The sequence below is a fragment of the Haemaphysalis longicornis genome, unplaced genomic scaffold (genome assembly GCF_048455015.1).
Source record: "Haemaphysalis longicornis isolate Haplotype H1 unplaced genomic scaffold, Haemaphysalis longicornis Haplotype H1 scaffold_2, whole genome shotgun sequence".
Lineage (NCBI taxonomy): Eukaryota > Metazoa > Arthropoda > Arachnida > Ixodida > Ixodidae > Haemaphysalis > Haemaphysalis longicornis.
In genome coordinates, this window is record NW_027526295.1 from 284,391,781 (window position 1) to 284,416,354 (window position 24,574).

At 50.4% G+C, this 24,574-nt stretch overlaps 1 pseudogene; it reads left to right on the forward strand.

Annotated features, from left to right (window-relative positions):
* The first annotated feature begins 3,680 nt into the window (after window positions 1-3,680).
* Window positions 3,681-24,574, forward strand: part of LOC144168660 (uncharacterized) — a 196,530-nt pseudogene continuing 175,636 nt past the window's right edge.

Here is a 24,574-nt window from a genome sequence, read left to right on the forward strand (position 1 = left end):
GAGCAGCGGGAAGTCCTGCTGTGACGTCAGTACAACGAAGCAAGCGGCCTGTAAAGGGTGCGCCCCTGAACACAGGGTCTTCTTGCGGGGAAGCAACCTTTACTACTAAATAGTACGTTATACTTAAGGTTGTTTGTTTTCGGGTTTTACATTTTAACACGAAAGGGTTTTATACCGGGATACCCCAAAATTTTAATGACGTCATATCCGTCATAGAAATGACGTCTGTACACATTTGCCGAAGCGACCCGCCAGCAGGACGTCGCTCGCCAAGCACATCCACACGACAGCCGCCGACCCGCAAATCATGCTCAGCTGCAGATTTCGCTGCACATTTAACTTTCGCCTTTCACTGATTCCTATGACAGAGGAATCAACCACAGTTTCTTAACACTGTTCTGAATATAAACCAGCTCCCCTTCTCCTACTTTTTTAGTTTGGGAACCTGGAAACCACAAATGTCAAAAACTGGGCATTCCTTTGAATTTTTGGACATTTCCAGGGGCAAAAACCATACACCATGAAAAAGCCCATGACCTTCAATTTCAGCGAAAGCCTTTCGCTTTTTCGTGCAAAAATGCGGAAAGCGCGCGCTTTCGTTGCAAAATTTGTAGACCCTTTCCCCATCCTTTCCTGCGTGTTTTCGGGCACCGCCATTTAAACGCAGACACGTCATCGGTGCTCCCATGTGCGTCACAAGGCAGAGATCCTGCTAAGAGAAGCGTCGTCTGTTCAGCGTCAGCGGGTAGCGGCGGCACCTTTGGTTAATTAGCGCTCACTGCACCACGTTAACACGCTATCGACTGCGTCTATATTTACATTTTTACTCTATTACCACACTTCTCGATAAGGCGCGCCCATACTAGGCCGACACGTCGGCGATGCCGACTTCCCAGTTGGCAGACCGCGTTGTCACGTGATGCCGACGGCGACATAAACACGTGGGCCAATCAAAATTTCGCCTAGTGTGACTGGCTCGCCGAGCGAAGCTACCGAATATACCGGTTGGCCGAGCGGTAGCCGGTGGGTCGTCGGAAATCATTCGAGAAGCAAGAACTGCGCCCCGAGGCAATATGAATACGGCTGTGTTAGAGGTCCCTGAAGACCACACAACTCAACAATAGCACTAATTCCATCCGTAATTTGGCTTAGGATATTTCTGCCGTGCGCTTCGGCGGCTTTGTTACCACGGAACTGTACACGTCACACGCACGCCGCTCTACTTTCCGTTCGAGACGAGATAACGCCATGCAGGCTAGAGCAGAGGAGCGTGCGAGCGCGTGACTCCGCTAAGGTCCAGCTCTGATAAAGCGCGGCGTACGTGTGACGTGTACAGTCATGGAAAATGAAATGCGAATAAGAAATGATGAACCAGAACACGCAAAATTGTGTTTGTGGAGGTCCAATTACGGCACGCCATTGGAAGGCCATATTTCCCAGCTTTGTTTTTGTACTTAACCCACGCGTCATTTTTACGTACATGTTTATCTTTATTTTTAAAATTTTGTTTGCATGTTCTGGTTTATATTTTTGTGTTCGCGTTTGAATCGTCCACGACTATGCACTTTTAGTGTCGTCAACACGGGGGCATGGCTTTGCAGCGCTTTGCAGCAATGGAGCTCCGGATGCGCATGTCCGGAGGGATGAAGTACTCAGCCCATTGGTTTGTGGGAAATAACATTTTCGCGAATCTAACGCTGGGTATCTGGATGACTGATGATCCTCTTCAAGGTCCACATCACAGTCCAAAGTCTAACTGCATTATTATAAAGTAATTACAAGTACTAGTTATTTATACCATGCATAAAAATCAATTGTAGCTCGCTTTATTGCCCCCGCAACTGCCCCGTATGGCGGCTGCGCATGTGGTTGCAGCGCCGAAAGATTCAGAGGGATGACATAAACTCAATCACGCCCCCACCACGGAGGCCCAACTCCGTGGGGCAGTGCGCACCTGCAAGCGGAAGTCGGCACCCGAGACCGACGGCCTCACCTACCAGATGCTACGCAACCTGGATGAGATGGAGTTCGCGAAGCTTATGGCAGCCCACTACCGCGTCTGAGCGACGGGGCGGCTGCCGCCCGACTGGCTGCTGGTCATCCCTCGGCCCTTCCCCAAGCCAGACGGGGTTTCGCGGCAGTCACCGCCTACTGCCCCGTCACCCTTACCTCCCGTGGCTGCAACTACTGGAGTGGGTAGCCCTGAGCAGGATGGAGGCCACCGTGGCGGAGGAGTAGTTCATTCCGGAGCAGCTCACAGGCTCCCGGCGGCACAGGGTTGCGACGAAATTCAATGCCGACATTATGGCAGCACTGGAGCATGCCCTGGCTCCCATGCAGGTGGCAGCCCTGGTGCTACTAGACGTCAAGGGCGCCTTCGACAACCTGCAGCGCCCTGCCATCTCCCTAGCTGTGGAGGAGGCCGGAAGTATGGGCAAGCTGTGGGGCTTCATGAAGGGGTTTCTGACTGGCCGCACGGTTCAGGTGCCGGTGGGCAGTGCCCTGCACCCTCCTCGGCCAGTGCACGTGGACACTCCGCAAGGCTCAGTCGTCATCTCCTCCTCCTCAACGTGGTCATGGCGGCACTGCCGGACTGTTTATCCGTGTGCGCCTACGACGTGACCCGGTGGGCGCTGGGCCCCAAGGGGAGCTGCCGAGGCGTCGTGCTGCACCTGCAGGCGGCCCTGGACGCGATGCGAGCCAATCTGGCCGACGTCAGCCTGCAGCTGTCAACCAGCAAGACGGAGGCGATTCTGGTGTCCCCGGATGCCCATGTTAGAAATCGTTGCAGGGCCAGGGGCCTGCACATCGATGGCGAGGAACTCAGCTGGAAGAACACTGTGCGCTACCTGGGACTCACACTGGACCACTGAGTGAACTTGCGGCAGGCCGCAAAGGAGCTCCAAGCCAGGGCACAGATGGCCACCACGGCCATGCCAAAGATGGCCGCCCTTCACCGCTGCTGCTCACAGCGATCGGCCCTGGGGCTCCACAATGCCTCGGCTGTAAGGCCGCTCGTGTACGCGCTGCCACTGGTCACCCTGCACAAGCCCAGCTGGAGGAAGCCGGAGGCCGAGCACCGCAGGGGCGTCCGCACCTACCTGGGCCTTCCTCCTAGTGTGCGAAGACGCTGGCTGGGGCGGGGGCATGGACGCTCGAAATGACGGCGGAGCAGCGCGCCCTGGGCCACATTGACCGGCTGCGGCGGGCCGAGGGGGCAGCCCCCTGCTACAGCGGCTGCGCAGACATCGCCACTCACGCATCGGGCGCATGCTGGTCCTGTAAAAGCAGGTGGTGGCCCCCGTGGAAGCGCCCCCCCCTCCCCCTGCCAGCCGCCCCTGCCCTGGTGGCCGAGGTGCACGTGGAGATCGCGGGCCTGCGCAGCAAGCGGCAGACGCACTGCGGGCAGCTGCAGCTAGCCCGGGGCGTCGTGTGGGGCGACCTTGAGGGCCACACCCTGGTCTACACAGCAGTGCTGGGGGAGGCCACCAGGCAGGACGAAATGGTGGCCGTAAGCCTTGGCCTGGACCTGCTACTATACCTGGAGCCGCCCCCAAGCGCTGCGTCCTGCTGTGTGATTCCCGGGTGGCCCTACTGCGGATCCGAGAGGGCGACCCACGCTCCTTCTGGTGCGGTCCCTGCGGGACAAGGTTGCACGGCTGGTTGAACGGGGAGCTCTCATGCGGATGCAGTTGGTGCAAGGTCACATTCCGCTAGAGGGCAAAGACCGGGCAGACAATCTGGCCGCCGACGCCAACGAGCTGCCCCATTCGCCCACAGCGGCCCAGGCAGCTGCGGATGACGCCCGCCTGTTGATCCAGCGGCATGTGTGGTACCAACACCCAGCACCGAGGTTGGCCTCTGGAGAGGCCCCACCACCCGTTCGGGTCACATAGCTGCCGCGACGACAGCTACGCTTGGCTCACTTGCCCATCCACGTGTGGTGCGCATGGATGGCCGAGTAATAACACCGCCTGGAGCCGGTCGATGATACGTCGTGCCAGCACTGCCGGGTGGCTGTCGAGACCCTGCCGAATTTGGTCATCGAGTGCTCCCGGTTCGCGGCAGGGAGGGCTGACCTGTTGGCCTTCTTCAGGGGAAGGGCTCGGCCTTTCGAAAAGATTCTGTGGCCGTCGGGCAGTGCCAGAGAGCGGAACGGATTCCAAGAGGCCCTGGGTTCCTACCTACAAGCCTCGGGGCTCCTCCCGGCTCTCAGCTTTCTCCCCAGTTAAACTGAACTGTGGCCATGGTGTGCGCGCACGTGCGCATGTGTCTGTGCGTGCGCATGTGTGTGCGTGCGTGCGTGTGTGTGTGTGTGTGCTTTTTTCTGAGAGTTCTTAGCGTTTAGTAAGTTAGTCGTGTATATACAGTGTCGAGTCTATTGTACATATATGTACCTATTTCTCTTGTATACACGCACATATGTATCCTCTCCTTCTCTCTGCTCCATTTGCTGTCTGCCTGTATTCCCCCTTACCAACACCCCTCCCCCACCAGAAGGCGTTCCGGTGTCCACCCTTACGAGAGAAACTACGCCTACTCATTTCATTCATTCATTCATTCATTCCCCTTATCAGTTCTCGCAAGGAAACAAATTTTACGTCCAGAGGACTATTTTTTTAAATTACTTAACAGGACACCGAAGGGTAAAAACAACTTGGTCTGTACCGATAGATTACTGTGCGGAGAAGCTAATACATTGTTCTCGCTACTAGCAGTTGCTTAATTTTTAATAAGGAAGAAAATCCAAGAAACGGGAAAACAGGTGATGACGCCAGCATGCGTACGCGTTTGGGTTGTACGGTTTGTGCAGTCACGAAATTTGTGAACGGCGAGAGCTCATTGAAGAAGCATCTATGGTTTCCTGAAATAAACTGTGCGTAAGTGGTTGAGCACGTGAAGTAAACGTAAACCAAAGCTTTCCGTGGACTCGTTGTATCTAAAAAACAGAGACCGCGACAGACAAAGACCGTTTTTGTATGCTGCAAGGCAGGCTGCTTCCCTCACTATTCAGTCAATCTGGCCGCCGACGCCAACGAGCTGCCCCATTCGCACACAGCGGCCCAGTTTCGGTTTCGAAAAGCACCGGTTCGCAATTAGCGAACTTAATCGCTTACGACAGTGAGCGCTCAGCTCCTGCAAGCAGTATACCCGGCAGCAAGCGGCTAAAGCCCTCCATTAGAAGCCGCAAAAAGAACAAGGTACATAGCAGGTGGTTAGGCGATTCTCCCGACCTTCCAATCTTCCGTTCCTCGCGCCCGGATATTGCTCTCGGCAAAGGGTGCCCGCTCCCGGTTCGAACATAATCACCCGGGAAATGAACTTACTGCGAGTTGTTAGCTTACCGATCCGCCCTTGTACTTTTCCGTTGGCCGCAAGCCACCGTTGATAATCCGTTAAGCGCGCGTCGCTCTGCCTTTGTCATAATGGAGGCGTGGGAGCACGGGCGACGACGACTGCTCGACGCGGCTGCCATGAAGAGTGTTTATTTCACGCTAGGTTCGCGCCATGAGAGAGAAGATATGAGGTGGCTGTGATCGCCAGACGAGGTGAAATAAAGGCCCCCTCCTGAACGGCGCCATCTGAACGGAGCCCGAGACGCCGCGCTACACGTCCAAGCCAGCCTCTTCCGTCAGAGAAACGTTACCGTAGTCGGCCAGGGTTCGGACAGGTAAAAGCTCGCGTTGCCATCGTTTCGCTTTAGACCGCACCGGTGCTGCCGGTGCCTTGCTCCTAGTTTGTGACGCAATGGCTACGTCACTAAAAGATGAAAGGGAAGCAGGTGAGAGAAATGTCAGCTTTATTTGATAATTTCTCAGTAAATAACGCGTCGTTTCTGCAAAATCCGAGACAGCTACGAAATGTATGATGTTTCAGTTAAAACTAAACTGAATTCAGCCTTTAGTGTTCCTTTAAAGTCTTTCCTGAAACACCCTGTCTACAAAACGCCAATTGTACTGTAAGTGGAAGAAATACTGATGTACGTGTTTAGCAATATTTTTCGGTCTTTATACATAGTAAATACATTTTTCTTCCATCCACTTAAAGAAGACACAAGGTGGGAGTGGGGCCCCGACACATATCGCTGTTGGTCACACGAGCACGTAAAAAATGAGAGAACGGCCTTCATAGAGAGAAAAAGGCCTCTAGGCCATCATAGTAAAGGGCTCGGGGGAAGAATTGTTTTGTGCAATCATATGCAGGGTCGAAAAAACGGGCAGGCGCCGCCCCAAACTTCACACCCCTCTTCCGAGACCGCTCGTAACATCGCTTAAGGTGCACCTGTCTACTTGATAAACACAAGGTCGCCTAGAAGTTTCGATTCGGATCCACGAGACACGTTAAAAAAAGAAGGCCCCTCGCCATATCGTGTAATTCTTCGGCTACCTCTTTGTTACGGTTATAAATGTTTAGAGCAGGTCGGAATAACAGGATGAAATACTACTACCGCCTGTGTACGCGACACGACAGTGAAAAGGACGAGCAGCCAATCAGGCAATCTATAAACCGACTTCGGCAGCCAATCAGGCAATCTATGAACCGACATCGGTTCGGAACGCATGTAACCAATTTTGAGGCGATCGTGCAGTCTTTCCCTCACATAATTTATACTCCCATACGAACCAACACATGTCGTCGCCGGGTACACGCAATGAATTTAACAGGGTCATTTCCTTCTCGCGTGATCTTTTGGCGTGGTCAAAAAGCGTAAAAATCCCGCCCCATTCCTACCGTCACCTCCTCCGTTAGCGGAGTGTTCATAAGCAGAATGATGCATAAAAAAATCAGCAGTGGCTTAGCTCGGCTATTCCAGGATATACGTAGTGTGCAATAAGTTTCAGCTGGTTATCCTTAGCTTTCCTGGTTTTCTAGGATTAGGTTGATTATCATGCTTACTGCTGCTTCAATGGCACACACACGGTATACGCATTATGTGACGCAAGTTATATTTATCAAGCATCTCCGGCGCAGCGTCATCAATCGCCCCAGAGCTAAGCTGGTTCCTCAGGCGCACACCGGTGTTGCTGCGACGCACGAACCATCCGTTCCACACCCGGCCACCCCTAGCACAATCACCAAGTGGACCTGGCCGCCACGAGCGAAACGGAGGTCGGCGAAGACGCTGGATGCCTGGGGTGTGCGAGAGACGCCGGGCAGCAAGCAACGTTCTGTGCGCCATGTGACGTGACTGCTCCTCGCGCATGCGCAGCCCGGCTCTCCAGGAGCCACGCGAAACTGCTCAACCTCGGCGAGTGTAGCTCACGCTACAAAAAACAGGGCAAACAGCACGCAGAAAGTCAGACGGCCCTGTTCCAAATTGATGCTCGCGTCTCAGTACTATCACAGAACAGGGAGGATTTTAGAGAAGCTAAGGTCTAGATTTGCCTGTAGTGCCAGAAAAATCGTAGCGGCGGCGTCGTGAACTACGGAGGGAGCCCGCTTGGTGCCGCTGAAACAAGGCTTTGTAAACATGGCGGGTGCTTTTTGCACAGGCCGCTTGAACTCCTTAATAACATGGCTGCTCTCGCACGGCAGCCGCCGGCTCGCTGCTCCTGCTGGTTGCTGGCTGGCACGCTGGCCGCGTGTTTATTTGCGCCGCCCTAGTGAAGTGATGTTACGCCAGGTGACCAGATGGCCTCGACTGGCACAGACCACAGTGAGCAGCAAGTGAGAACAAATCGTTTATTGACATCCGCAAGTTTACAGGGGCGAGGACATCATTTCATTTCGATCGCTGCAATTGTACGTCGCTTTCGGGACATTTTTTTTTTTTTTTTGGCCATAACAACTCGTTCACTTGCGCTAAGATTTCGAACGAAGGGCACACAACCAGCACTCAGTCGACGATGAAAGGCGGCTGTATACAGCGAGCGTCATCAGTTCGCACGTGCGATGTGCCCACCTTCCGCATCCATCACATTGGAGAGCGGCGACGTTGTCATACACAACCTTTTGGCAGCGGCTGCAAGTAGGACGTGACGACGTGCGCTTGGGGCCGGACTATCGCAGTAGCGGGAAGCGCGCCACCGGATGTTGTTGCAGATGACCCCGAGAAGCGAGGCATCATGGGCAATATCTCATCAGAGTGCTCGCGCGGTGCGAGGTGAAAAATGAAACGAGCATGAAATGCGCCGCTGTCAAAAATGTTCCATTTTGATTTGAAATAACTCCACTAATACTCATTGCTTTGACAAAATATTGAAGGAGGCAGTTACTAGAACATTGATTTATTTGTAAATGTGAACTCCCGTGCATCGGCAAAACCTCTTTCACTCATTAATAAAGCTGTGATGCCGCGCTGCTTCGTTAGCTTGCACATGCTTTTGTGAGAACGTCCTCACAGCTTTGGCAAGGCTGCCGTGAGAGGGTCATCGGATTATCTTATTCTTATAAAGCTGTGAACACTCGCAATATACGGAGGGGACTGAGAACCAACGCTATTGCTTGATGCTGAGTGATAACTATGGGGCATCTACTTAAAGCCTTTCCTAGCTACTCCTCAGGGCATTCTCCATTCTGTCGTTCGGTTTAGTCAAGCCTCTCCGTCTTCATCACCCAGCGTTAGCGTGCTTAATGTTGTGGGAGCAATTGTTACAATGCTCGGACAACTTGGTTCGTATCTCGCACAAACAGCCACCTTAAATGGACTGCTCCACGACGGAGTGCAGCCGCTTCAGAGAGCAAAGAGCGCGCTTGACGTCGAGGCCCGCTTGGCACTGTTGTTTTCTGAGAAGACGCCCCGACGACTACTGAGAGCACTGTGCAAAACGAGGGGGGAGTCACAGAGGGGAAGCATCAAGACTCCGTGGTCCGAAAGTGGGGGACGTAATGGCTCGTTCAAACGGCGGACTGGCGACAGCTTTTACTTGGAGCATGGCTGGGACTGCCAACAGCCTGATCTTCATTAATTCCGGCCAGCGAAGCAAGAAAGCTCTCCAGCTCGTGAATCAAGCTCCCTTGCCGGAGCGCAGCCGTGTCGGTTCCCATCACTTAACCGTGCACCACCCGCGCCTCTATCCGTTCGGGCTGTTTTCCAACACCGATGCCCGCCTTCTTATTCCCGAGCAGCTTTGAGTCTGAGAAGTGACTACACATCCTGCCGCCTTCTTTTTTGCGTTTTTGGTGTTTACTCTTTCCCCTCTTCTTACTTTTTCAATCCCACAAGGTTCTTTTTCCTAGGATAAATTTTCAGTGCCTCAGAAAACTGGCGTGTTAACTTTGCTTCCTTTCTGGCACAGCTGTTAGTGACTACACTGGTGTGGGCGAACACAATTTGGTCGCATGCAGACAACTGCGGCTACCTATTAACCTTTTTCGCTCTACACAGGAGCCGTCTGCCAAGCGCGATCGTGAATCGGAGACCCTCTGTTGTATCTGCAGTTCTAACGAGAGGTTTAGAAGAGCTGGTTGGAACCTAGTATAACTCATAATTTATTTTTTTCCTTTTTCGCCATAGAGCCTTGTGGAAAGTACTGGTCATAAAGTAATGAAATAACTTTACCTAAATCCACTTAGTTTACTTCCTTAAGAAAAACTACCCGTGGGTTTAAAGGAGCACTGACACCAATTTTCGGCGTTAATATTATTGCACAGTTCGCTTCCTTCACTCAACAGAATACCTTGGCTGAAATATGAGCGGCCTGCGACGCGAAGAACATAGTTCAATTGGATCTCATTTATCGCGCCGACGTAGCAGCGCGCAGTGCGGCACTCAGCAAATGGACATCAGCGTGACATCACCCCGTGAAGCCAAAAGAAGTGATGCGACACGGCTCGTCAAAAACTCGTGACGTCACTTCACGCGCGCGGCTCCACGAGCAGCGAGCGGGCGCAACACCCCCTCAAGCGGGCGCCGGTGACGTCCGCACAAAGCGGTGAGGTCAGGCCGGAATTCTGTCATATGCGCCGTTCGGGATGAAAACGTGGGAATTTGAAACAAAAGAGTTTCAGGCCGTTCAATGTAATTAACTATCGCGCGCTGGAGTATTTGAAGTACTGTTTCAGGTTCGGCAGACCATTAAGCATCGATAAAAGCAATAAAAGTGTAACATAAAATTTTCGTGTCAGTGCTCCCTTAAGAGATAACAGCAACCGCACTTGGAACATCAAAGCTTAATCCATAGCATAAAATCTAATTAGGGCTACGGGCCCTTCTATCATACAATGCTACCCTCCGGTTTCCTCCTCGCGTCAACGTCAAAATTCTCATGCGCACGACATTCCCGATTTTTTGCCCATCTTCCTTACCCTCCTCTGTTTCCGGTCGACTATACTTTATTTCTCCATTCATCCTCTCCCCTTTTCCAGCGGCCTCCAGCTCCCGCTGGTACCGTGGGTTGATCAGTAGCGGTCACCGTCATGTCATTTGTAATTTTGGGAGCATCGGTTATCGGCATCGTTTCCGGCTGATTTCGATGACAGGCAAAAAGTCCAAGATTTCCGCGTTTACCCAACAAAAAAAGGCTGACGTCTTTAAAAGTGAAATGACAACACCTTAGGTAAAAAGGAGTCGTAAAATCGTGGGCTGCTGCCTTTTCAAGTGGTTTCAGATAACACACTCCATAGCCTTCATTGTTTGTACTGTCACCTCCTTTTTCCGCATGTTGAAGTGAACCGTCCCTGTATGGATTCCAGTCCACCTGATAAAATATCCCTTCCGAACGTCCCCAGTAGCAGTGAAAATTTATGCGGAACATTCCTCGGCCTTAAACCTCAAATTTTGTGGGGTTATACATGCTCTTATAGTGCAAACATACATGATCTTACATGCTCTTACATGACATGCATGCTCTTAGTGAAAAAGTGTTTTAGATGCGACTGCACATCATTCACTCGCCTTGTCCCTCCATGCGGCGTCGTTGTCCGCCCACACCCCTCCCCCATTCTCCTCGCCGCGCGAGCTGCCCTCTCCGCCACTCACCCCCTCTCCTCTCTGATAGCGAACACTCTCTTACGAGGGGCATTGGCTTGGCTTGGCTTGGCTTGGCTTGGATTGGATTGGATTCGGATTGGATTGGATTAAAGTTGATTGTGTTGGATTTTGTTGCGTCATAGCCGCGCCACGTTGCGTTATAGCCGCGGCAGGGGGTTCACGGCACGTTTCACGCGATGGGAGAATCAACCTAACGGAAACAACAACGGAACCCCTATGCGTCGCATCTACACAGGGGTTCCCGCGAGGGGAGGTGGGAGTAATTGTTTTGTCGGTTGCGAGAAAGCACTAATGCCATGTATGCGCATTGTCCAATAGCAGACCTGACGATGAAGATAAAGAGGCAAAACCGTTCAAATGGTTCACACATCGCAGCGTTACATCACATCAGGGAGATTTGGGCAAACACAAGTACGCAAAAAAGGACAACATTGTTTTAATTAAAAAATCACAATAACATCTAATTCTTATTTGCAAAAAGAAATTTAAAACCCCGGGTTGAAAAAGGTATCGAATAAAGGTGCAGTAAAAGCAGAATAAAAACAAACGATAAAGCCCCTGCGACGCACTATCCGTAGCGGTGCGCAACACAACAAAAACAAGCACAGAAAAAAAAATAGCGCCAATCCACCCTGTGAATGTGGGTGGAAAGCAAAGCTGTAAACGGCACCCACAACGATTAATCACGTGACGTAACTTAAATTCACTCACGTCGCAGTGAAACCAGAGAGAAGTGAAACGCACTTAACCACAACCTTTGTTACTTAAAGAAGATATTCTTGGTAAGGTTAAGTCAATGCATGATGCATGAGCGTTGGTTCGTTGAGTTGTGTTGGAAACTCTTTTAGTTTGTTTGATTGATGGATTGATTGATTGATTGGTTGTAGGGTTTAACAAGCCGAAGCAACGCAGTAGATGAGGCGCGAAGTAGTGGAGGGCTCCGGATTAATTTTGACCACCTGGGGATCTTTAACGTGCGACGAAATCTCGTACACACGAGCGGTTTTGCTTTTCGCCTCCATCAGTTTGAGTTGAGTGGAAATTTTTTTTTTAAATATAAAGGAAGCTCAAACCCGGTGTTAAACCATCTCACGTCTCCGTCTCTGCCGCCGCAAACGGAGACGGCGAGATGGGCGGCCGAGACGGAAGAGGATAAGGAGGAGGAGTAAAGGAAGGAGCATAAGGAGGAGGGAAGGAGGACGAAATGCTTCACATTTCTGAACGGCCCTAAGTGCGGCCCAAGGGAGTGGTTCCTTCTTTACTGGAGCCCATATGCAGTCCGCGCCGCCTCTACTGTGTCCAGCCGCTGAAGCTGGGTAAGCAGAGATGGGCTCGACAGCAGCATCTCCCATTTCTCTGTTTGGGTAGTTGACGGGAAGAGAGGAGGGTGCTAAATGCTTAAGTCGCACACACCGATTATGTTGCGGAGTGTTCCTACTTCTGAGCAAAAGGTAGGGTCTGTCTCTGAAGGCGGTAACGCTGGGTTATCTCTCTGAACGTGACAAGCGGGTTACTGTCCTCGTGCAGCTCCATAGCACGGGGGGTAAAAGCGCAGGCTTGTTGGCGGGCGTATTTGTTGGCCCCCATGGAAGCGCGAGCGGGTGTCCAGATGAGCTGAATGGAACTGTTTCCGGAGTGTTTTTTTAGCACACGCAGTGGAGGTCGAGACATCCAACCCGACTGGTAATTCCGGTAGGCTTGTTGGGAATCGGTGACTACCGGTGAGAGGCAGCCAAAGCGATGGCTGCCTCTTCTGTTGCCGTCATGTCTTGGGTCTTGAGTAAGGCACACGCAAGGAGGTTGGTTCTGGAGGTAGCCATGATGATGGCGTTCTGCTTCCCTCGATTTGGAAGGGGTCTGTGTAGATAACTGCATAATCCCCACCGAGGGTGGTGTTGAGCGATTGAGCCCGTGCTGGCCGGGAACCCTCGTCGTGTGAGGGGTTCATTTTCTAAGAAAATGCATCATCTTTAGTTCTTGTCGCCAAAAGTTCGGGAGTATATCAAGCGCACTTCACCGGGAGTACATCAAGCCCAGCCAATCTGGTGAAGGATTCGGCGTTGGGCCGCAGTTTTGCTCAATCGGGGCTGCTGGTTAGAAATATGGCCCTCTATCAGCTGTTCTACCGTGTTGCGGAGCCCCGTAGCAATGGCCTGCTCAACCACCTTCCTAATCAATATATAAAGCAGCTTTAGGTCCTCCTTTCCAAGAAGAAGACAGGGAGTTGACGTTAGTGATTCTCGAGAAGACAAAAGCTTGAAATATTCGAAAGGCATCAGATTCTTGAGGCCTCGCTGCTTGGTGGCAACTCGCCTGCTCATGCGTATGATTTGATTGATGCTGCTTCTGAGGTGCTGCAAGGATACGTCACTCTTTGTGTTGGCCTGGAGATGTAGGCCCAGGAGCTTGATGCCGAGAGGTGGCACGGGCGGTGCTGTGGCGGTGGGGGCCGATGCGGGGCCCCCTGTGTCCATCCCCTAAGCACCCTCCAACGCACTGGAAGACGGGGAGGAAGACGCGGGAGCGGCACCGGTCCCAACGGACGCGGTTGGCACCACAACCGCTGCTGCCTCAGCAAGCGGTGTGGTGACGGGTTGGGCTGGCTGAGGCAACCAAGCGGGGGGCAGAGGAGGGACCAGGTCAGACACGCTGAACTAGGTCCCTACGGAAACCAGATGCCGCTCCGCCCACCGGCGAGCTGCGTCGGCGTACCTCCCCAGGGTGAAATAGGCAAACCTATTTCGCGCCTCTGACAAGGTGATGTTCTCAGTGACCTTGATGTTGATGAGCTTTTATTCAAGTTGAAATTTTTCAAATTTCCGGTTGTACTCTGCATGCGGCCCCCGGCAGTTCACACAAGTGAGGGTGCTAGATGTACAATTGTCGCTCGGATGGTCTTGCGCCGCGCATTTTGCACAAGTTGTTCGGCCACGGCAAGAGTTTGTAGTGCCCGAACCGCTGGCACTTAAAACAGCGCCGTGGGTTCGGGATGTAGAGACGGATTGAGCACATGATAAAACCTGCATTCATATGTTGTTGGAGTGCTGAACGGTCAAAGGTCAAGATGATGTGCTTGGTGGGAATCTCCTTGTCTCTGCGGATGGTGATGCTCCTCACGGCAGTGACGCCCTGATCCATGAAGCCTTCAAGGCGATCCGCATCCGTTTCGTTCAGCAGATCTGTCTCAGAGATCACACTCTGAGAGCTGTTGAGGCTCCGATGGGGTGTGACCCTGATGTCCAGCTCAGCCAGTCTAGTCTGAGCTAGAAGCTTTGTGGACTGCTCCTTGTCATTTACCTCGATGAGGAGGTCCCCAGTGCTTTGTTTTTTGGCCTTATACGATTTTCCAATCGTGGCTTCAAGGTATTTTGCGATCAGGCAGAATAAGTGAGATGCAAGAAAGTGGGCTGGACTGAGGGACTCCATGACAAAAAAATCGAGAGTAATTATACGGTTCAGGAAATGTTAAGGGTGGCAATGGGAGAAAAGATACTTCAGTGCGGCCCCTTGTCAGGGACCGATCACGTTTGGGGGAGGTTAAGAAAATACCATATAGCATAGTATATAAGCAGGAGACGGGGGTACTTTCTTCGCTCGGGTTACCCTGATACCGAGAGAGGTCCCGGAGCTTCCAGGCTGGTAAACAGATAGTGAGCCCATCCGCCGGAGCTTGACCTGGGCTCCGACGGCCACCGTTTGAGGTTTCTATTCTGCAGAAATACAATACCACGGTCGGTTACAGCGTGAGTATGGGGGCTCGGGGTCCGAGGTGTCGCCAATGCTGTCACCAAGATTACTCAAGGTGCCTTTGCCGGGAGTAGTGCGATTTTGGGATCTTGTTACCATCGTTAAGATCCATTTCCTTCTTTACGAACCGCAGCGCAGACCAAAAAATTCAGTACAAAATTCCGCCAGAAAATTTTCGTAGCATACATCAAACTTATGCAACACATAGGCCAGTCAGGACAGCACGTGTGACCTAATCCACTGGTATTTTTAACACGAAATTGTTTTATTCGGGTATACACCAAGCTTTCACTCACGTCATATCCCTCACGGAACTAATCATGAAAGAATATTTATTGAGCCCAAAAGATTTGGTGGTGCCCACAGGCACCAGACGGGGGTGGTTCCCTATTCAAGGGACCCATATGTCGCCAACAACTCCTGGCCCCTGGCCACCAGGGCTAGCTGGGTCGGCAGGGCGGGGCTGGACAGCAAGGTCTTCCATCGCTCAAGGAACGGGTGTGGGGAAGTGGAGGTAGGATAGGGGGTGTAGGGGAGGGAGTGGGGGGAAGTGGAATCTTGAGGAACGTGCATTCCGCCATGACGTGCGACAGGGTGCCTTCGGTCTGCTTGCAGAAAGGACAGGTGGCGTCGTGTAACTCGGGATACATTCGATGGAGCAGGGTTGGGTGCCCGAGCGACCCCGCCTGCACTCTGCGCAGGATCGTTTGCTGTTGCCTGGTTAGAGAGCGGTGCGGTTCGGGTAAGGTGCGCCGTTCTTCCCTGTACGCTCGAGTAATATCTCTGTAGCTTGTCATTGGACTCAGGGTGTCCGCATCATCACGCGACTCGCTGGCTGCCCGGAGCGTCATTTCGCGGGCGTGGTAGTCGGCGATGGTGTTGCCTGCTACCCCCGAGTGAGCCGCAAGGAGCGTCGGCAGTGGTGGTGCTGGCGGCAACCTGCGCTGGGAGACGGCGGACAGAGCGACGTCGAAGGAGAGGAGTGGTTGGAGACGGCGAGCCGGCGGGAATGGACCGGATTCCGGGACCCGTTCGAGTCCGGGTGGCCATTCGAGATCGAGGGACGGACCCGTAGACCAGCGAGGGAACACAGGCAACATGGTGGGCTGGGCTAGCGGGTCTCCCGGGGCTCGAGTCCCCGACTCCGAATTCCCCCCTTCCCCCTCCCAAATCGACCCCGAGCCCGCAAAAGGATGGTGGCGAGGTAACAGAACTAAAGAAAATTATCGAGTGCCAGAACGCACAGATTCAGAAGCAGAATTCCCAAATCAGGGCACTTATGTCCAAGATAGAGAAGTTGGCGGGCAGCTCAGGCTCACGGAACTGACGCCAGTTCAACGAAGCAAGCGGCCTGCAAAGTGTGCACCCCTGCAGAAAGGGTCGTCGTACGGAGAAGCAACTGTTAGTACTAAAGACTACGTTATACTTGGGTTGTTTGTTTTCTGGTTTTAAATTTTAACACAAACGTGTTTTATGCCGTTTTACACCAAGATTTCACGGACGTCATATCCATCACGGAAATTACGCCAGTATACCTTTGCCGAAGCGACCCGCCAGCAGGATGTCGCTCACCAAGCACACCCACAAGACTGCCGCCGACTCGCAAATAATGCTCAGCCGCAGATTTCCCTGCACATTCCATTTTCTCGTTTTACCCATTCCTATGACAGAGGGATCAACCACAGTTCTTTTTTAGTTTCTGGACGTTTCCACTTGTTATTTCGGTCTAAATCAATTCCGTCCAAGAAAATCCCGCGCTCCTCATCCCCCAGGCTCCAGTGTCCGAGAAACTGCGCCGTCCACAGCAGTGCGCGACGTGCTTCTCGAACGTCTTGCGCACAGAAAACGTGTCCCTTTCGGGGTGAAGTTGACACCGTTTTTGCTTGGCGATTGGGTTGTGTATGGTTCGGAACCTGGTAACGAGACCAACGATTTTTTTTTCGACTGTTAATCAGCTATAACGAAGCCCTGTGCGTACGTAGCGGCACGAAAGGGCTGACCGAGTTGCCTAAGATTTCTTCACATAAAAAAAATTGATGTGTGTGCGTACGTTCGCCATTCGTCTTTTCGGTTGGAAAAGAAGTAAGAATGGAGCTGTTTGCTAACCACTTCTCCTGGCTGGGTACATATACGACTCTATCGATAAATGCAAGCGTCAGGGAACAGCGCGAGACGAAGCACTCAGGGAAAACTTGAGATGCTACCGCATAGGCGCAAAGAGGCCACCGCGTGTCTGGTGGTACCGACCCCGGAAATGAGACGTGTGCTTGTTCGTGTACAGCTCCATGCACGATAACTCTCAGCTCGTCGAATTCAGGTCGATCCACAGAGCTGTCCAGCGTACTGGTGCCTCGTTTATCCGCCACAGTGTCCCTATTGATCGACTTGATGCAACGTTAAGATGTTCTGGGCGCTTAGCTCTCCAAACCAGGTCGGTCTATTAGACCCTGCAGGTAACTATGTAGATGAACGCCTTGGCCAACGAAACAAGGGTAAATGGAAAGCCCGAAGGTAAGTAGAGGCATGGAGGAAGGGGATTTAAGCCATCTGATGGGTATCTTTGCTCCCAGTTCGAGTGTGTGGCTATAATGTCATGCAGAAAACAGGCGGGTATTAGCCGAAACAAGCAGAGCTTTTTGCAATGCGTTTTATTGGCTTTCCGCAACACCATGTGGTTTGGTTTGTTTGGTCAGTCATCCCTGTCGCTCGTTCAAGTATCAGGCGCAAGATTAATTAAATGCAAAGGTGTACCAGCTATAGACCCTGCACAAGCCTTCGTTCACATCGAGTATCGCGAACGTATGCATATCGAGTGTGTGAAGCTAATATGGTTACACGTACGAAAAACGTTACCTGGGAAAAAACAACAGTGAGTGCAGAGGAATAAAATAAAGAATATTATTAGACATGCTTGCTCCCTTAGCACTGTAGCTACAGGCAATAACTGAATCAAAACATGTAAGAACCCGAGGGATCGTTATGAATCTCCACATATAAATTGGCAAAATCATCATTATAGAAGCACACTCAGTAGCCAAGAACTGAAAACGTAAAGTTCCGAGCATGGCGTTTCGCATTTTACGAGCAATTCACTCTGGGATGTCGAGTTGAGGCTTGAGAAGTAGTACTAAGCTGCTTCGCCATGAGTTTTACTAGTTGTGGGTCGTTAAAACGTAACTGCACTTTCTAGCTCAGTTCGCCGCCGTCTCCTTGTAACTGGAGATGCAGAAAGGCTTTTTGTTTAAATTTTACGGCTTATGGCCCACCGCTGATATACAAACTTGGACGCTCGATTTTTTTACTCTTCTTGATACATTATATTTTAACTGTGCGAGGATTAAGTACCCACAGCCACCAACATTTTCGTTCTGCACGTCTTTTGAAATTTGCTTTCAACACTAAGATAAAATGATAAAATCAGCCAAATTATTTATACCTTTAGCGAAAGACGCAATGTTACCGCCCCAAGAAACTTTGTAGGGCGGATAGATTCATGGCATAACATAAGAGCAGGGCATTATCATTGTAGCCTAGGAGTAAACCCCACAAAAGGTGTGGCTCTCGGAACAGATTTTGCTTTTTTCATGAGTTATTCATAGGTATACTGATACCTATATACAAGCGCATGACAGCGTGGATATATAATCTGTTGCCAGCACACAAAACTAATCAGAAAAGCTGAGCAAGCCTAGTCCACAGCGGGTAAAAAAGGTCAAATTCCTTCCACCTATCACGATGGCGATGGTTGAAACGCGAACATTTCTTGCGTGCGAAAACCAAATGGCGAAGTGCCAAACCCAAAGCCACTGCAATCAAAGTCAAAGAGGCAATTATCAAGGTCCAAAGTCAAAGTCCACTTCAACTCAGCCGAAGTCCGAAGCCAACGCCCGCGCAACGAACCCAAAGGAAAAGCTGAGCAATGATGGCGCAATCGGTTAGACATTGGCTTCATAAGGCGACGGGCCAGTTTCGACTCCGACCACGGGAATGGTTTATTTAGCGCCTCCTCTTCTTCCTCCTCCTCCTTATCATCGTCATCAGCATGTGCCCTTAAATCCTGTAAAGTTGGATTTTCTGAAGTCATTTTTGGCTACACCACCGCCATCAGTGAGACCAAGAAATCTTCTTTTCAATATCACCAAAAACCAGGTGAAGTGGCACTCAAATAAGAACGTTGAGTTCTGTGTGACAACACTCTTTGCAAAGTTATTCCAGTCTGCAATGGTACGTAAAAAGTGTGTATATTTCAAACGCCTATTTTTGGCAACAGGTGGCGTAAGGATGAGCGAGAACTTTCTTGCAGCCTAACGTGAAGGACACAATAAAATCTGAAGCGTCCACGAGTTGCTGACCCTTCATTACATAGCAGAATAAGAAACTAGCGAAACATACTACGTTTTTCTTCATACTACCGATAGCAACCCACTTTTAAGAATATCATCAATGAAAGAGCAGCTTCCAAATGGGTTACATTTAAATCTGTCAGCTTTGCGTTGTGTTCCTTCTATTTTCCTTACATTAGTATTACTAAACGCTTCAGAAATGGTTACTACATACTCCAATATTGGACGGTTAATTAAATTTTAGGCCTGAAGGCCATGATCACCTTATTTGGCGTAATCCTTAACTAAACAGGAATCCGAAGAGATTTGAAGGTTACCGCGTCGATATACGTTGCGTTCAATAACGTTGATTAGATATTGAAAGGCCTATATGTTTGTAATATTTTATTTTTAAAAGCAAAGCCATGTTGGGGTGCAACAGTTCAATACAGGGATTTCTTGTGGATGAATCTCGCCTACACAATTTTTTACAGTTTGACACTTTCCATGTATAGCACTAGGAAATTACCTCTGCAAAGCTTTTGTTAAGTGTGGTGTGATGTTAAAGACAAATAGTTAACTGTAATGCAAATCTATGCGCAATACTAGCAGCACGTGCGCAGTACGTATGAATGAAGAAAGATTGGCCGGCCAGAAAACACTGAAAGGGTTGTAAAATAACTTTGTGCAATGATAAGGATATTGATGAAAGAGCTGCCATGCAGGGATGGATAAGAGCACCGATGCGTCATCGTACTTCATTTCTCATAAAACAAATTCCCATCATCTCTATAGCGATGAAAAGCCCGTTATACTTTGCAAAAGTATCCCTACTTTCCGCCAGCAAAGGGATGCACGCTGAAGCTGGGAATGAAAACGCCCAGGCGTAAAGCGCTTTTCGGCGGGGGATTGGGGGGAGGAGAAGGGGGATCTCGTTCGCGAAAACGGGGAATCATACTATGTATGGCCGATAGAGTGTTTTGCACACGTTAGCTGCATTTTGTGTACAATGTCACAATGCCTGCTCGGCAGTTTTGGAAAGCTAATGGCTCATTTCTTACTGAAACAAATGTTGGCGTATTTTATACCGTTGGTGAGAGAAAAATTGAAGGTGAGAAAAAGATAGAAAGATATTTTCTACTTAATGCGCAACATACTGCCTCGGTCATGTGAGATTTGGTTCTGGCGATGACTGAAGGTTGAATTTCTCCAACTTTTACGTGGATGTAATGATAGGTTTTTGTTGAGGGTGTGTATTTTAATGCAGCATTTGCGCGGCCATTTTAGAAATGTTGAGAAGGTCAGCTTACATTGACCTTGACAACACTTAAGTTGGTCGATTGTTGTTGTGTAGGTCCCGTAAAAGAAAATTGTTTGATGTCGTGCGCTCACAACTATCCACAGTCAACCCATGACTGCTTCCAAGCTAGCCCTTTGATTGCTTGAATGTTGAATCTTCGCTAAATCATATGATCCAGCCACTAAATTTCAGTTCCGACGTTCAACCAGCCATTGAATTCGCGGCGTTACTCTCAGGCCAAAGAATATCGAATTTTAAAAAAGTGACATGAGCGACGTAAAAAAAGTTCTAGGGTACAAACAAGCTGGTAAAGTCTCAGCATCAAATAATTGAAGATGCGATGGGGAGAAAATAGAGGATTGGATCACTCTAAAGATTACCAAATAGGAATATCAACGGGCCAATTTAAACGCAATTTAGGCACAGAAAGAGCGGTGACTCGCTACTCAGCCACCATCTCGCGCTTCTCCTATGACGTCACAGAGCCTGTTTTATGCAATGTGCGTCCGCCATCAAAAGTTACCGCCAACTAACATGATTGTGCAATTGTATTTAGGCCTTGAACCATCAATAAGACAAAAAATCTTCGTCGCTGGGACCAGCCATTTCGAACCTCCACTACCGCTGTGCCCTAATGGTCACCGCTTATTGTACACTCGCACAGCTCTTCCCCCCCCCCGGGGTCGGACCATCTTAAGTAGTTTCAAACATCAGGAACATCAAGCCTCACGCTGTTGTGCGACTGACACTCCCGACCTGTTGCTATCGGAGTTCCAGGCCGTACTTCGCGTAACCAAAGCCGTCAGCGCACTCCCGAACATCGCAGAGGCGCATATATACACAGACTCCTTTAACGCTGTGAAGCACCTTAAGCAAGTGGAAAAGACAACTTAAATCTACCAGCAGATTACTGCCTACACAAGACAGCGCGGTTATGATCCGCGTACATTGGGTGCAAGAGCACGGGGAAAATATCGTCAACCAGTTAGCGAACCATACTGCCCACTAGGCTTCCTTACCTGACACTTCCCCTAACCCATTCATTAAGACCCCCGCTCCCTCCTTGTAGCCTAAAAATCTCTTTCGAGATGGGACACAAGTGCCCTAATTCTCCTGTGTGTCCGATCAGCAAAATGGCCGCCGCTGCGAATAGTAAGTAATAAAAAAAAACATGCATGTTCCTGTGGTGTTTCAAATTGCGTCTCCGCTGTAGTAGCCCGATTTTCCGCCGACCGTGCTGTTCCAGCCCGTTTCAAGCGGCCGAACAAAAGCTGTTGCCGTTGTTGTTGTTTTCTTCATAACACATGCCCATGCGGGGGTCTGCCTGGAATGCGAAGCTTTGAGGAGCTAATTTGCTCGTTACACAAAATACCCGAAATTCAATTGAAAACGTAAAAGTTAGCCCACATTCACTGACTTAACGGTGGGAACGCTGATGACAATAGCGAAGCTGCCTGACTTTTTTTAATCGCCAGGGTAACCTTCACAGAACTTCTCAAAGATCGATTCCCGTTCGCGCCAGATTGGGCGCCAACTCTCGCTGGCGCTCCCGACGGGCAGCTTCTTCCGAACGTTCGAGAAACGACCGCCAAGCGCATATGTCTATATATGCGAAGCATCTGTTGGGTTCGCGCTCTCCAAACGGCCGACTCCTTTCCTAATATCCTCGACTCCGCCCACCTGCGCTCGGCGGCCGCTCCCCCTGTCTCATCCCACTACGCTGCAAATGCGCTTGGCGCCTGCTGTCCCTCTCCCTCCCCCCTACGCTGGACGTGAGCTTAGCACTTGCCATGCATTTCGCCAGGCTACGCGTACTCCACATCGCTGCTCTCGCGTTGCCACGCCTCGTCCCATGAAGGCTCGACCAAGCACAGCTTCGCTGTTAAAATTTCAAGAATAGTGCGTGCCCCGTGACACCTGAATGTGACGGCACGTGAGGAGTAGAGGTGCACACCAGCCATGCAGAACCTAGATTCTAGAGTGGCTGCTGTATCTGCCTGTCTGCTTGCTGACGTGATTCGGGGCGACGAAGAAATAAAAGCGAAGAAACAGAGGCAAACAAGGCGTAGTAAGTAAAGGAAGGAAAGAAACCGGTCCAAGTATTCTGCCGGCCGGCCTGCTGAAAGCGAAGAAAGAGGCGCGTATTCTATGTACCCATAAAGAAGTTGCTAATTTAACAATTCTCGCTAGGCTTTCACCTTCAAAGTACGTAAGCAGACTTAAGTGTCCGAGCAAGTTCTTCTGATTTTCATACCCCCTTTTAGATGCGACGCATCTCTTTAACTCGCCTTGTCCCGCGTCGTTGTCGCGTCATAGTCCGCATCCTCGGCGCGGCAGCTGTGCGCTCCGCCGCTCTCACCGCAGCGCCATCTGTGCGTCAGCGCGGTCAGCTCGCTCCCGTCGCCGTGCAAGCTGTGCGTTAGCGCGCAGCTTGCGCTCGCGCTTGCACTCGGTTAACACATGCGCGTGCGCTGCTATTCGCTGCTCTCTCTCATTCCGCTGCATATAAACGCGGTAAGTGCGCCGCTCCGCTCAGTCATTCCGCCGCTGGCGCTCCGATGGCATCGTCCGATGATTTGAATAACGCAACGGCAACCCCCGATGCGTCGCATCTACCCCATGGTTCCCCTCGCGGGAAGATGGTGCAAATTTTTCTCTTCCTTTCCGACTTCCTTCTCTCCACCTTCCTTTAAACTTCCTTTCATAGGACCATTTCAAAACACTAACAAAGAAAAGTCTAGTTTTGTCCTATTGCGCACTTGGAAGCCAGCATGGATTTAATTAATTTATTGCCGGTTCGTTTCCCGACCGCGGTAGCCACTTCTCTGATGAATTCGAAAAACAAAAACGCCCGTGTGTACAAGATTTCGGCGCACGTTAAAGATCCCCAGGTGGTCTCAATTAATCCGGAGCCCTCCACTACGGCGCGTCTCATCGCCTGCGTTGCGTCGGCGCGTTAACCCCTACAGAAAATCAGGTAATTGATTACCTATTTTTAGTGGTCCAATGGCGTCACTGTGGTATAATGTAGTTCAAGATTTAAATGTTTCTCAATAGTACTGTTCTTGTTATAAAAAAGACGTGGTGTAAAGTGTGCGAGAACAAAGCTCTCTAGCCCGAATGTATTTTAAAGTTAACAAATTATAGTTTTTTCAAATAACAAGTGTGTTACCTCCATGGGCCCTTTAAATACCGCGGCAGTGAATTTAAAGTGCCAATAAAGAGTTTTTTATGTCCGGATCCCCCTGTCCTGTTGCCCTTTCTTTATTGTTTTTCTGACATGAAAGGTTGGCAGTGCAATGTTCTCAATAGGTAATAGTAAAGCATTTATGTTTACTAAGCCCTTGATATTGACCTCTCGCCTTCTGAACAAAAAAGAAATTTCTTGTTCTGACTGAACCAAAATTTGAGCGAAGGTGAATAAAACCCAAGTAGCAAGAAGCAGGGTGCAGGATTCAAATTTTTGATATCTGTGAACAAGAAACAGGTCACCAGAACATGTCGTGGCCGTTGCTTTAAAGCAGCCTTCCATTTTTTCATGCTTTCCACTTCAGACTGTGTTCACCGATGTTCTCTATTGTTGTTTGCCCGCTTTCGAAGCGAACCCCGGAGGCCATAAAAATTTTCTCAAGGGGCGCTTCCGAGGAAGCCAGGTCGCACCGGAAGGATTCGCAGCAAAGAATTGTCTGCATTTCCAGCCCACCATTTTTGCAGCCCTTTGAACGCTGTCTTCATAGAAGGAGTTTGAGCGAGGTCATGCAGGAATGCAGACACTATGAGTGCCGAGATCCCTGTCAGTTATTTAAATAAAAACTATGTAAAAGGTATACATACAAAGCAACTGTAATTACACATTAGCGATGACGTATTGTACGTGGCAAAAATAGTCCGTTCGGAGGGCATTAATTATAAAGCAGGTGCTACTGAGGAGCAGACAGAACTAAATTGCTCCCACGCTTCGGTCTTCGCGACGCCCGCTGCCTGCGAAGTCCTAAATTCAACTTAGGGTGGTTGATTTTCCAGCTCGTCCTCCGTGCACGGAAACAGAAAAAAAATGCATGTATTAATGGAACTTTATTAACATAAGGATGGAGACTCGGCCTAAGTGGAGGCGGGTGGGGAGGGTGGCGTCAGATAGGTCGGGACACGTTTACATTCTCAGATGGGCGCCGGTGGCGACAGCAAAGTCCCATAAGGAGGGAAACATCTGCTTGGCTTTGGCTGCGCCAGAAAAATAAATTAAAAAGACACGCGACGCCATGTCACATCTTT